General features: G+C 37.7%; 1 pseudogene; it reads right to left on the minus strand.

Annotated features, from left to right (window-relative positions):
- Positions 1-11,492: 11,492 nt before the first annotated feature.
- LOC134210478 (ER membrane protein complex subunit 3-like) lies at positions 11,493-12,123 on the minus strand (annotated as a pseudogene).
- Positions 12,124-12,565: the final 442 nt, after the last annotated feature.

Below are 12,565 nucleotides of genomic sequence, written 5' to 3' on the forward strand. Positions count from 1 at the left end.
TTAGTAGTTTTTTGCTTTTCAGCATGCAACTGAACGAAGCACATTGATTCAGTGATTGCCTATTAGAGTAGAGTGGGGCAAGAGTGCGCGTGGGGTAAGAGTACGTTTTCGATTTTTTGAAGTAATAAAAAAAGATAAACTAGCAGCACTGCATCAATTTGACAGGTATTCTGGCCAACTATTATCATGTGTAATTGTGAACGATTTGAATAAACAACAAGGGAGATATGGAGTTAGATAACTTTTTGGTCATTTTGCTAAAAATAATTGGGTTTCCGCAACTAGTATTTCATTACCATATAAACGTTCAATCAGGTGAACATTTTACCATTTCGATAACCTATTGTATAGAGTACTTTATGGTACAGAGCACTAATTCGGTTGGTTTTCCAAGAAGTCAAAACCATTACTTGAATATTTTTTGGGACTGTGGGGTAAAAGTACGCAGGAACCGGTGGGGCAAGAGTACGCATATGGATCTTCAAGTTCTGACGTCAAACCCGTATTTCCGGCCGAAATAAGACTTCTTCCAAAGCATAAAGATCCACAACTAAGAAGAAAGGGACAGAATTCGAAATTATCACAAGTTTTTAGGATAAGTTGAAGTAATTCGGTGTTAGAAAGGACTTAGCGAACAAAGCAATGAAGCGAAATAATGAAATTGTATTAGGACTTGTTGTACACCTAAACATAGTACGAAAACACAATTTCATCTAAATATTAATTTCATTCAAACAAAAGAAACATTCATAAATTACGCAACGTTTAGCTGGGAGGGGTTGCGAAATGTATGACGATTCATATAATTTTTAGAGGATTCATACAAGATAGGGGGGATGTGAATAGATGTGTAAGATAGGGGGGAGGGGTGATGAAATAGCCAAACTTTACGTTACGTGATTGGTGGACTTTCTTTAAGGAAAATTCCTTTGTATACGCCACGCGAAACCTGATATATATTTTTACCTCTAAAGTTTTTTGTATATACAAAAAAAATGATTTTTCGTATGGAAGTGCACATTTTTAGGACCTGCTCCCCCTTTAAGAGTTACGTAATCTTTAAACATTCCCTAATATATACTCATTGAACATCAATTAAATGTTATTAACTCTTATTTGTGTTAATATATACTTAAAGCACATGATTGGATAAATGCGTACTCTTACCCCACCCAATGCGCACTTTTACCCCACCGGTGGGGTAAGAGTGCGTTTTTCACTTGTCTTGCAATAAGGGTTCTACTTAAATGGATCTCAATAATTTCAATATTTTTTCCACTGGGTAACATAAAGGAAGAGTATATGAATCATCGACATTGATTTGATATGCAGAAGCTTGCTTCATAAGGGCCACATGATCGATTGAAAACTAAGTGCGTACTCTTGCCCCACTCTACTCTAATAAAATATCAGATTTTGAATTTGACTTTTACCCGTTGACCCACCAATCGCAAACATGAAATGATAAAATCTAATTCTGTATAATCAATCAGGTTCAGTGAGCAGGTGAAATGTTCCAGGTTCATCAAAACATTCTAGAGTTTAGATAAAAGTATCTACCTGATATATCATGGCTGGTGTGGCCTGGTGTGAAGAATTAATTTTCTGTCGAGAATACCTGTCATTATATAAACTGCCAAATTATCCGTTGATCGAACTCCACCCGAGAACAGCAAACATTTTCCTAAAAACTCGTGCTCGGTATTAACCGCCTAATTTTAAAGGACTAAGACGAACTTTGCACAATAAAAAGCAGACAACCAATCCATCGAACCTATTTCGATGTATCAATCGTATTATTTTTAATTTTATTCAAAAAAATGACGAAAATATTTTTGAAAAAACTGCCACTATGTTACAAGAAAAAAGCCAGCGAAAGCTTCGAAGCCTTGTAAAACCCGGAACATCTCGACTATTGGAAAGTTCAGCGCCCACCGACTGACGAACGTAAATGGCCTACGACTAATTGATTTCGCTGCCATCGAATATAGCCATTCGCAGCACCTAATTCCAGCACATCGTTCCGTATTGCTACACCTGCAGACAGAATCACAAATCGACCACGTTCTGATTGGTGGACGATATTTCCCAGAATAGTCAGGACATATCGTGGCGCTAACATCGACTCTGATCACTATCTGGTGGTGGTTAAACTGTATCCAAAACTATCCGTCATCAACAATGTTCGGTACTGACGGCTACCGCGGTACGACCTAGAGCTACTGAAGCAACCTGATACTGCATACGCGCAGCATCTTGAGGCAGCGTTTCCGGAAGAGGGTGAGCTCGATGGGGCCCCTCTTAAGTACTGCTGAAATAGAGTTAAAGCAGCCATTAACGACGCAGCAGAGAACAACGTCGGGTATGTGGGACGAAGTCGACGAAACGCAGACGGAATGCAGACAGATTCTTGAGGAGAAGGACGCAGCGTGGGCGGTCGCGCTGCAGCACCCAACAGAACGTAGAACGTTATAGACGGAAGCGGAGACAGCAGACCCGTCTTGTTCAGGAGAAGAAACGCCGCCTGGAAGAAGCGGAGTACGAGAAGATGGAATAGCTGTGCCGTTCTCAAGAAACACGCAAGTTCTATCAGAAGTTCAACGCATCCAGCACAGGCTTCGTGCCACGATCCGAGATGTGCAGGGTAAGAATGGGAGCATCTCGACGGACGAACGTATGATGATCGAAAGGTGGAAGCAGCACTACGAGGAACATTTGAATGGCGCTGAGAGTATAGACGGTGAAAGTCAAGGCAGCGGAGGAGATGACCACGTCAGTTCAGCGGACGATGGAAGCCAACTAGCCACCTTGAAGGAAGTGAAGGATGCCATTCAACAGCTAAAGACCAATAAAGCAGCTGGTAAGGATGGTATTGGAGCTGAGATCATTAAGATGGGCCCAGAAAAGCTGGCCACTTGCCTGCACAAACTGATTGTCAGAATCTGGGAAACTGAACAGCTATGCCCTATCTACAATGTTATTCGTGTAATACGAAGGCGCATCATCTGTGGAAGTCGGGCCTACTGCGGGCTCCAGAAAAAACTGCGATCAAATAAGATTCACCTCCACACCAAATGTGTCATGTACAAAACGCTGATAAGACGGACAGGAACCATGGGCAATGCTCGAGGAGGACTCGCAAGCACTCGGAATATTCGAGAGACGACCATCTTTGGCGGTGTGCAAGAAGACGGTGTGTGGCGGCGAAGAATGAACCACGAGCTCGCCCAACTCTACGATGAACCCAGTATCCAGAAGATAGCTAAAGCCGGAAGGGTACGATGGGCAGGACATGTTGCAAGAATACCAGACAGCAACCCTGCAAAGATGGTGTTCGCTTCCGATCCGGCAGGTACGGCGTGGAGCGCAGCGAGCGAGATGGGCAGACCAGATGAGCGATTCCAAGCAACAGCATCAAAATTTAAGAAAATTTTTAATTCATGATTTTCTATTGAGTTGAAACTTTGCACAGTTTTTCAATTTCATCTAAATCGTCATTTTCGATATCAAATCTTCATATTGAGTCACGACTAACTTTTCAAAGGGTGTATGTGAAAATGGTTCAAAAATATTTAAAAAGCTGCACAGCAAAACGGAATGTTCGATTGTTATGATTTTTTCAGCAAAGTTAGACAACTAAATGGTGATTCTTAAGAAAATGTGCACAGTAAAAAAAATTTTTTGCCTCTAAAATATCATTTTGTCACAAAAACTCAAATATCTCAAAACCCTATCTTTTTTCGAACGTAATTTTTTTAGGAAAACGGTCCATTATATTAGCTATCTACCATAAAAATTTGGTGATGGTAAACTAATAAACAAAAAAGTTATGACATTTCAAACATTTCACAATTTTCACATATAGTAAACAAAAAAAAATTTCCGTGTATTTTTTTTCAAGAATCGCAGTTTGATGCTGATTTTATTGTTAAGGGCCTTGCGTGAGTTAAAACAAGTTGTTTGTATGATATTCCATATTTATGTATTCATCGATATTATGTATATTATATGTATAAATATTATATGTATAAATAAATAAAATGAATTAATATTATCCTAAGTATTAAATTAAATGTGGCAGTTACACAATGTTGTTATAGAAACTCTAAGAGTTTTGGGTTTGAATTTTTGGTATGGGTTATGATATCATGAAAACAGTTTATTAATACTTATTTTTATTTATTTTTATTCAAATTTTTTAAAATATCGAACACTTTTGAACTATTATCAGCACAGTTTGAGTATAGTTTTGCTTTAATTTTATTTTCCGACAATGGAATGAAACAGTGAAATTTTTGGGTTCCTTGGATCGTTTTCGCGTTATTAAATTGCTCGCTGAGCTCTGAAGTTTTATTTCGTGTACTCTTCAGTAGTAGTAAAACAAGATGATAATTTGGTTAAATCTTTTCTTTTCTACGGTTTGCCCAATCAAAAGTTCTTTCGTAGTTTTAATTGGATGCTCACGTTCTTTGGCTAAACTTGCTCTTGAGGCCATGCGCTTTATTGTTCCTCAATAGCATCACAAGGACCTTTGCCATGTGATGTAGCAAAAAATGCCATTCTGCATCAATTCCGTACATTGATTTAAATTGACATAGGCTCGAAAATTCTTACGATTTTTGTACTGCGACGCTGCTCCATCAGACATGAAATATATCTTTTGACTTCTTTATGCTTATCAACGCGTAAAAAGTTAATCATTTTTCAATGAACAAGTTTACGGATACTGAATCGTGTCTTAAATCTTCGGAAATTATAATAAAACTTTAAGTGTTCAATTTGCGTACTTCCATTAAAATAAATAACGAATGGATGAATTGTAGCTTGTTTTACGTTCCAGTGATGGGACTGCACTTCATCTTGCAATACAAAGCTGTAATTTTCAGAAAAATCACAAATGACTAAAAATTCTACCATTTTGTAATGTATTTTTCGTATTTTTTAAAAAGCTGGATTGTTCTGTTTTAATGAAATCGTGAGGGATTAAACTTTCTAATTTCAAGCAAAAATATGACACAAACTCATCTACAGGTTTTACAATAGTTTCTATGTCACACCTATCCGTGGTCACCCATTGCTCAAATGATAACTGATCAATATATTTTCTTCAAACTCAGCGAATAAAGTATTTTCCAATGATGAAGAATCTGGACAATCCGAACAAGATCGTAGATAGCAATTTGATGTTGTATTTTCACACAAAAGACTACCAGTTAACATTTTAATATCCTTTTGTTAAATTGATTCTTTTCAAACTATGTAAAATAAGATTAATATTCTCATGGGTTGTGCACACACACATTATGTGTTCCTGAATTGGAAAGAAGCTTACATTGCCTTGGCCGAAAGGCTTGCAAATGAGGAAAACCCATTTTAATATTATCGTGAATTTCAGCTTGAAGCGTGTACGCTTCTTTCAAAGTCGTCATCATTAATCGTTTTTGGATTGCTTGACGCTTTCCATCTTTTTTTACTGATACATAATCTTTTTGACCAGGCATAGCTCGACTTACTTCATCATCTTCAAAATATTGAACTACTATTTCTTTTGTCTCATCTGTTAATGCAGTACTAGACCTAGTATTTTTGATTGAAAGACAGTTATTCTTCAATTGTTTTGCCTTTTTTTACTGTATTTCTATTGGTTTTGAACTCATCAATGGCATCCTGAATAGACCACGAACTTGGCAGCATCGACAAAATCAATAATTTTTCTTTCCTTGTCGTGGCTGCATTCGAGAACCTTTCCTTCATATTTATAATTACCTCATCGTAGTCTGTATTTTCCACATCATCAGGTCCTAATTTGAAGAGGTTTCTTCGTACAGCTTCGTTTATTTCACGGTATTTTTTCTCCGGGTAATAAACGTAGTCCATCTTACTCCATTTAATCAGGTCACTTTTTATCCCAGCTATGCCCTCGTTAAAGCGTTCGATGTTGACCTTTTGGATACACTCATCTTCCGATTGATTTGTTGAAACAGATTTCGCTGATGGTACGGTGGCAAGGCTCTCAGCACTTAATACTTCTGGTAATTCCTCAGTTGTTGTCGATACATCTGGCAATTCCTCAGTTGCTGTCGTTTTCGAACTTCCTGCGCTCTGCTCAACCGATGATATACAGATTGCTCTTTTGTCAACGTTTAGACGGCAGGACGTGCAAATGCGTAAATTTGTATTCAATGTGGACATTGGAGCATAACCAGTCGCTTTCAGTTTATCTATGGTGCTTTCGGTGAGATTTCGTAACTCTTTTGAACACCTTTTCCATCAAACGGCCTACAACAGTTGAGAAAGCGGCTACTCATGTTGTTCGTAATATTTCAATAAACAAAATCACTTTTAAGTTTTTACTGACTAGTTTGGTGTCATTTGCTTGACTGAAGAAAAAAATTACTATAAGATCTTTAACAACCTTAGTAGTAGTAATTTTTTTTGCTTTTTCGTGAAACATTGTCATGGTATGTACCTATCATGCATTTGTTGTTGTTGAAGATACCCGTTTCCTCCCGATCATAAAGTCTATTCTCTAAGAGGTATATTTTTGCAGGTAAACTATAGACGTACACGTGTATATAAATCTTTGATTTTGCAGCTTTTGTCTTAAAAATAACATTTCTGATATGTTTCTATCAACGTTATTATCAACAGGATTCAACACTATTAAAAGAATTTTTCGCCAGTCACGTGCAATGAAAATTATGACACTATCAATACTTTTGATCACAACACTGGATCGTGTCTAAGTTTCTTATAGATGCTATGAATAATTAAATCAAAATATCATGAAAACAACTTGTTTAAATCACGTCCTTAACAATAAAATCTGCATCAAACTGCAATTCTCGAAATAACTCACAAAGAAAAAATTTTTTTCACTAAATGTGAAAAATTGTGAAATGTTTGAAATACCATAACTTTTTGTTTATTAGTTTACCATCACCAAATTTTATGGTAGATAGCTAATATAATGGACCGTTTTCCCTAAAAATTACGTTCGAAAAAATATAGGTTTTGAGATATTTGAGTTTTTGTGACAAAAATGACATGATATTTTTAAAAGGCAAAAAAAAAATTTTTTTTACGGTGCACCTTTTCTTAAGAATCACCATGTAGTTGTCTAACTTTGCTGAAAAAATCATAACAAACGAACATTCCGTTTTTGCTGGGCAGCTTTTTAAATATTTTTGAACCATTTTCACATACACCCTTTTGAAAAGTTGGTCGTGACTCAATATGAAGATTTGATATCGAAAAATGACGATTTAGATGAAATTGAAAAACTGTGCAGAGTTTCAAATATTTTCGAAATGGTCGCTCAGGATCGACTGAAATGCCCCCGTGGAATGCCTCAGATACAAAACGACTTGGCGAGCGTGGAGCGTATTCCAGCCCGGTGGCATCCCTATCTCACACAATAGGTTTGTTTTGCAGCCAACATTGCGCGACCGTATCCCACTGACAGTTCTGTATCCCAATGAAAATCAAATGTGATGTTTGTAAACAAAACACATACTATCATGAATTTTACACTGAGATTTTGGCTGCAAAAACATGGCGTCGTGCCACCAACCTGATTCCAGCCCGGTGGCATCCCTATCTCACACAATAGGTTTGTTTTGCAGCCAACATTGCGCGACCGTATCCCACTGACAGTTCTGTATCCCAATGAAAATCAAATGTGATGTTTGTAAACAAAACACATACTATCATGAATTTTACACTGAGATTTTGGCTGCAAAAACATGGCGTCGTGCCACCAACCTGGCGTATTCGAGGATGGAGAGCTGCGGCCTCGAACCGTGTATTGTGGCGTCAAATTGTTGATTCAGTGTTATCTGTTTAGATGTAGACTACACGCTTAGTTAGGATAATTTAAAAGTCGGTAAAAAATACCGATAATCGAACTAAAGTGCACATACCTAAAATGTAGGTAATCATCGATTACCTAAAGTTAGGTAGTGGTGATTATCAAGAATTATCGTTAAAAATTACCGATTTCGGTCGTTTATTTTTACCTAAAAAATAGGTTTTGGATGTTTGTTTTGGTCACGCAAAGAAACGATGAAAATTACCGATTATTAGGTTATTTTCTGAGTGTTTTGTTAAAAGAAAAACAAAATTCTTCAATTGATTCATTTATTTTTTATTGAGTAAATTTAAAAACCGGCTAAATTTTCCACCGAATCATGGTCCCTGTTGTATGGCATTGCAAATACTGGGTCTTTAGCCTCTTACCTACCTCCCCGTTGTGCTGGCCGGGATACGAGCACCTTTTTGGAAGCCCAGGTAACTAACCCCGGTGGGAACTTTTGTCGCATGCAAACAGGGTGGGTGGGTGTGGTAGTTGGCTCCTCTCCGGAGATGTGAACCTTATCGAGCGTCTTGGAAGCGTTGGGAAGATTAGGAACTAATCCCGGTGGAAATTAAGGTCGTATGCTAACAGGGAGGGGGATTTGCTCCACTCCGGAGGTGTTAACCTGATCGAACGTCTGTTCTTCATGGTAGGAGCGTCTGTTCCCCACGCTAAGGGCGGCTGATCATAGTCCGAATGCCAGCGAGCAAACCCGTGACCAACATTCCCAACCAACAACGGAGACCTCATTGAAAGTGACAGGCGTTCGAGCCCTGATCCATCCTGGAAGCTTCTCGGAAAACCATTTTCCGTAATTCTGAAAATAAATATGTAGAAGTTAATAATATATTATTAGTTTATATTATTCCCGGAAGTTGTCTCTTACCAATCAACCACTTACCATCAGTTTTAAATCGTTGATTATCTCGATGTTGCCCGAACTTCAGCGGCAGGAACAAGTAGGTTTTGATGGGCTGCACAGCAAAGAGCCGGAAGAAGCACTTGTATTTACAAAGTCAAGAAAAATCTAATTTTAGGTAAAAAATAACGTCATCGTCAAAAACGTCAAATACCTAAAAGTAGGTAAAAAGAAACGAGAATTATCGCTATTTTTTACCGATATTTCCAGTAAACATCCATTACCTAATTTTAGGTAAAATAAAAACCTAATTCTAGGTAATCTTATCTAAGCGTGTAAATAAATGAATGAATGAAAAATCAAATGAAAAATAAAATTTTCAAATAATGAACACATTTGATGATTAGTTCTGAAATTTGTTACAGATTGCTACAAGGGGGTGGGGGAAAACAACATTTTTTGCGTTGCATAATATTTGAGAACAGACCCCAAGGAATCGGTATACAGTCGAGCCTGCGAGAGTAAGACCGCTGCGAGAATCTAAAAAAAGATAAGCGCGACAATATCTTACTTTATGAATGAAGTCATTTTACAAAAAGCAAAGTGCGGCATAGACCATAGACGTCGCGGTCGGGAGGCCGGTATGTAGACCTTACGCCTATCAACGCGTGAATTCTCGTTATGCTATGTTTAGACAAGAGGCCGTACACATATTACGTAAGCACTTATGTGGGGAGGGGGGGTCTGTCGTTTTCTTACGTACCATATAAATAAAAAATCATTTGTATGAAAAAAATCTTACATTGGGGGGTGGGGGGTCAAAAAACCCAGAAAAATTGCTTACGTAATATATGTACGACCCCCAAGGTAAGTGAATTGAGCAAGTCGCTTGAATCGAACGCGAATGGAACGTGTAAACACCTTAATTCAATTCATTTGAACGATAATAAAGTTGAACATGTTCAACGTAAATTGTCAATTACGTAATTGTCAAAACGTAACTTTGAGGTATCCCGCATAAAAATTTACCATTCTGAAAACCAGCTATCCAGCTTTCCACGATCGCCATAATGGCGGCTGCTATAATATATTCTGACAGCAACTGCTTCCGACGCCCAACTGATTCCGACGCTGAACCGTATCTCAGCAACCATTTCAGTTTGTTTATTTACTAATGGAAAAAGAAGCAAATTGAAACGATGAGCTATTCAAATTATATGGGTAAACTTTTTTAGTCTATTTATTATTATTTTTATGTATTTTAGGTCCTTACATTCCGGGGAATAGAAGCAAAAGAATTTCAACTTGGTGTATGTTTGATGGTACATGGACACTGTCTTTCTTGCTAGTCTTTTTACATAAAACAGTGCCAGTGTCAAAGCAGTTCAACGTCCTACAGTTCAAAGTTTGGTCAGAAAATCATGCATAATTGGCAAAGATCTTGACCAGTAACCTCATCACACCATTTGGTTGAAATAATCTCGAGTTCCTAGCCGTCTTGTGGCTATTCTATTAAATTTTGTTTTGCAAGGCAACATATGGTTGCGTTGAAATCATGTGTTTGCTGTGCCTTCTATTAAAAGTTTTCACGTTTTCTATTCCAAGAGGAGGAGTAGCAGCAACAGTTTTTTTTTTCAAAATTATACATACAGTAAATACATTTGATTATTGAATTGAAATGTACGGCAGCCCTTTATTAGTACTGAGTAAATAAAGCGGTATGAATTTTTGGGCACCATAGTATAGTACATTTTGAATTTTTTAAAGAATGACAAAAGAATTTCTAAGCAAACACGACAAGGTCATTTTTAATTATCTTTGATAATAAGCTTCCTGCAAGAACTTGATTTGGAGTTTAGCAAACTGACATGCAATGAGTATTCAGTACTCACATTTATATGAAAAATAAGCATGTTGGAGAGTTTGCACTGGCAATTTGCAATAATATCTGGATCAACCAAATGGCTGATCGAAAAGGATGATAATTCACCAAAGATCCATGATGTAATCGTGAACAGCCGTTAAGTAACGTAGTTTTGTAGTTTTTGTTGCAGTACTATGCATAAACAGAACGTATAAGTTTACGCCGCTTTCACAACACAAACTGATTGGATGCTCGCCAAATGATTAGTTTCGATGCTTCCATGCTGAAAAATATAAAATTATCTATAATAAATTTGATTAAAAATGTACATTTTTATCTGCTAATCCTTTTCTTTCTGCCATCAGTAAACAAACAAATTGAAAGGGTTGCTAAGACACGGTTCGGCGTCGGAACGGATTAGGCGTCGGAAGCAGTTAATGTCAAAATAATTTATAGCAGCCGCCATTATGGTGAGCGTGGAAAGCTGGATACTGTTTTGTAACTACAGTTCGTACGGTTACCTATTTTCTCTACACACTTAACCAGCATTTCGATGTTCGGTATTTTGTTTACTGAGTTTGAACTGCAAAATTTATTTTTTACTGAACTACTAGTATTTTAGTGGACCTCCAATGGTTGTCAGTAATTAGTTCCCGAGTTTCGGTAAAACATTATGTTTATTGTTCTGACGTTTGCTTATTTTACTGAACAAATCATTAAATTCGTAAATTGCTGAACTGCAAAAGTCGGTACAAATCAAAAACAGCATCACCGGTGAAAAATGGAAATTTACCGACTAGTCATTAGCAAAATACTGAACAAAAATTGTAGAGCCCTTTGTTGTTGTTTTGGTTATTTACCACTTCGTAAAATATTTCGTCGGACACAAGTTTAATCTGACGATATTTACTTACTTACTTTAATTTGACGATATCTAAAGTGAAAAAAAATCTATAATTCGATACACGGGCCGCCATCAGTATCTCCGTTTCAATATTCGACAGAGCATTCTGATGCTCGGTGATTTCGAGCGCTTCTCACTCTGCTTTGAAGGCGGCTTTGAGATCCTGCGGCATAGCTACTGCTGCTCTGGACATCTATAGTATTGCATGGTTTGCGTCTGAACAGTGCTATTGTTCTCTCCCAGAACCAGTGTGTAGAATGTATAGATGCTTTTCAGGCCGAACACGTTAAAAAAGTACCATGACGCGGATGATACTCAGACCAATTCGATACCCCGCTGCAGCATCGGGTTGGAGCGCAGCGCCCGCGGGAATGGAACCTTCGTCGTCACGAACCTGTGTCTTGAAATAACCCGTTTCCTTATTATTGATGTAATTCCGATAGCGAACGACTGCCGGATGAGGAATTTGCCGTTCTCACGGAGAAGCCGCGTGCGGATCATTACCTGACTGTCTTGAATCTGTGTCAATTCAACATTTTCGGGGATGAAATCAATATTAAAAAGTAGTGGCAGATGATTCCGACCAGAAAGGTGATGATCAGAAACGGCAGAAACACCCAACTTTTCAATGTATCGATGTATCAATGTACCCAATCTAGCAGAATTTATTACAAAATCCCTGAAATTTCTCCATACTTATATTTTATGCGAAGGCGTATTGATTAGATATACTGTCCAATCAGTAAAATAAATATTTTCCAAAAAATAAATTCTCATTTACTGACTAGCTCAGTTATGTTCACATAAACAAACTACCTTTATTACCGATTGTAATGTTTATTTGACATTTCTCGTTTATGCTGACATCTCGGTAATGTAAAATACTGCTGTTGAAATTACTGGGCGAACCGTAGTCCAAAAACTCAGTAAAATTTTACCGACTTCGGTAAAATAAAGTAGCTGTGTACTCAGCAATTTGCCCTGTGGCCCAGATCAGGTGATCGGGGTCCGAAGTCCGTTGGTCGTCGTTGCTGTCCGTGCTGCGTCAGCTGTCTGGGTGCTTCACGATGCATCCATGGTGTC

Source organism: Armigeres subalbatus, chromosome 2, assembly GCF_024139115.2.
Source record: "Armigeres subalbatus isolate Guangzhou_Male chromosome 2, GZ_Asu_2, whole genome shotgun sequence".
NCBI classification, from domain to species: Eukaryota; Metazoa; Arthropoda; class Insecta; order Diptera; family Culicidae; genus Armigeres; species Armigeres subalbatus.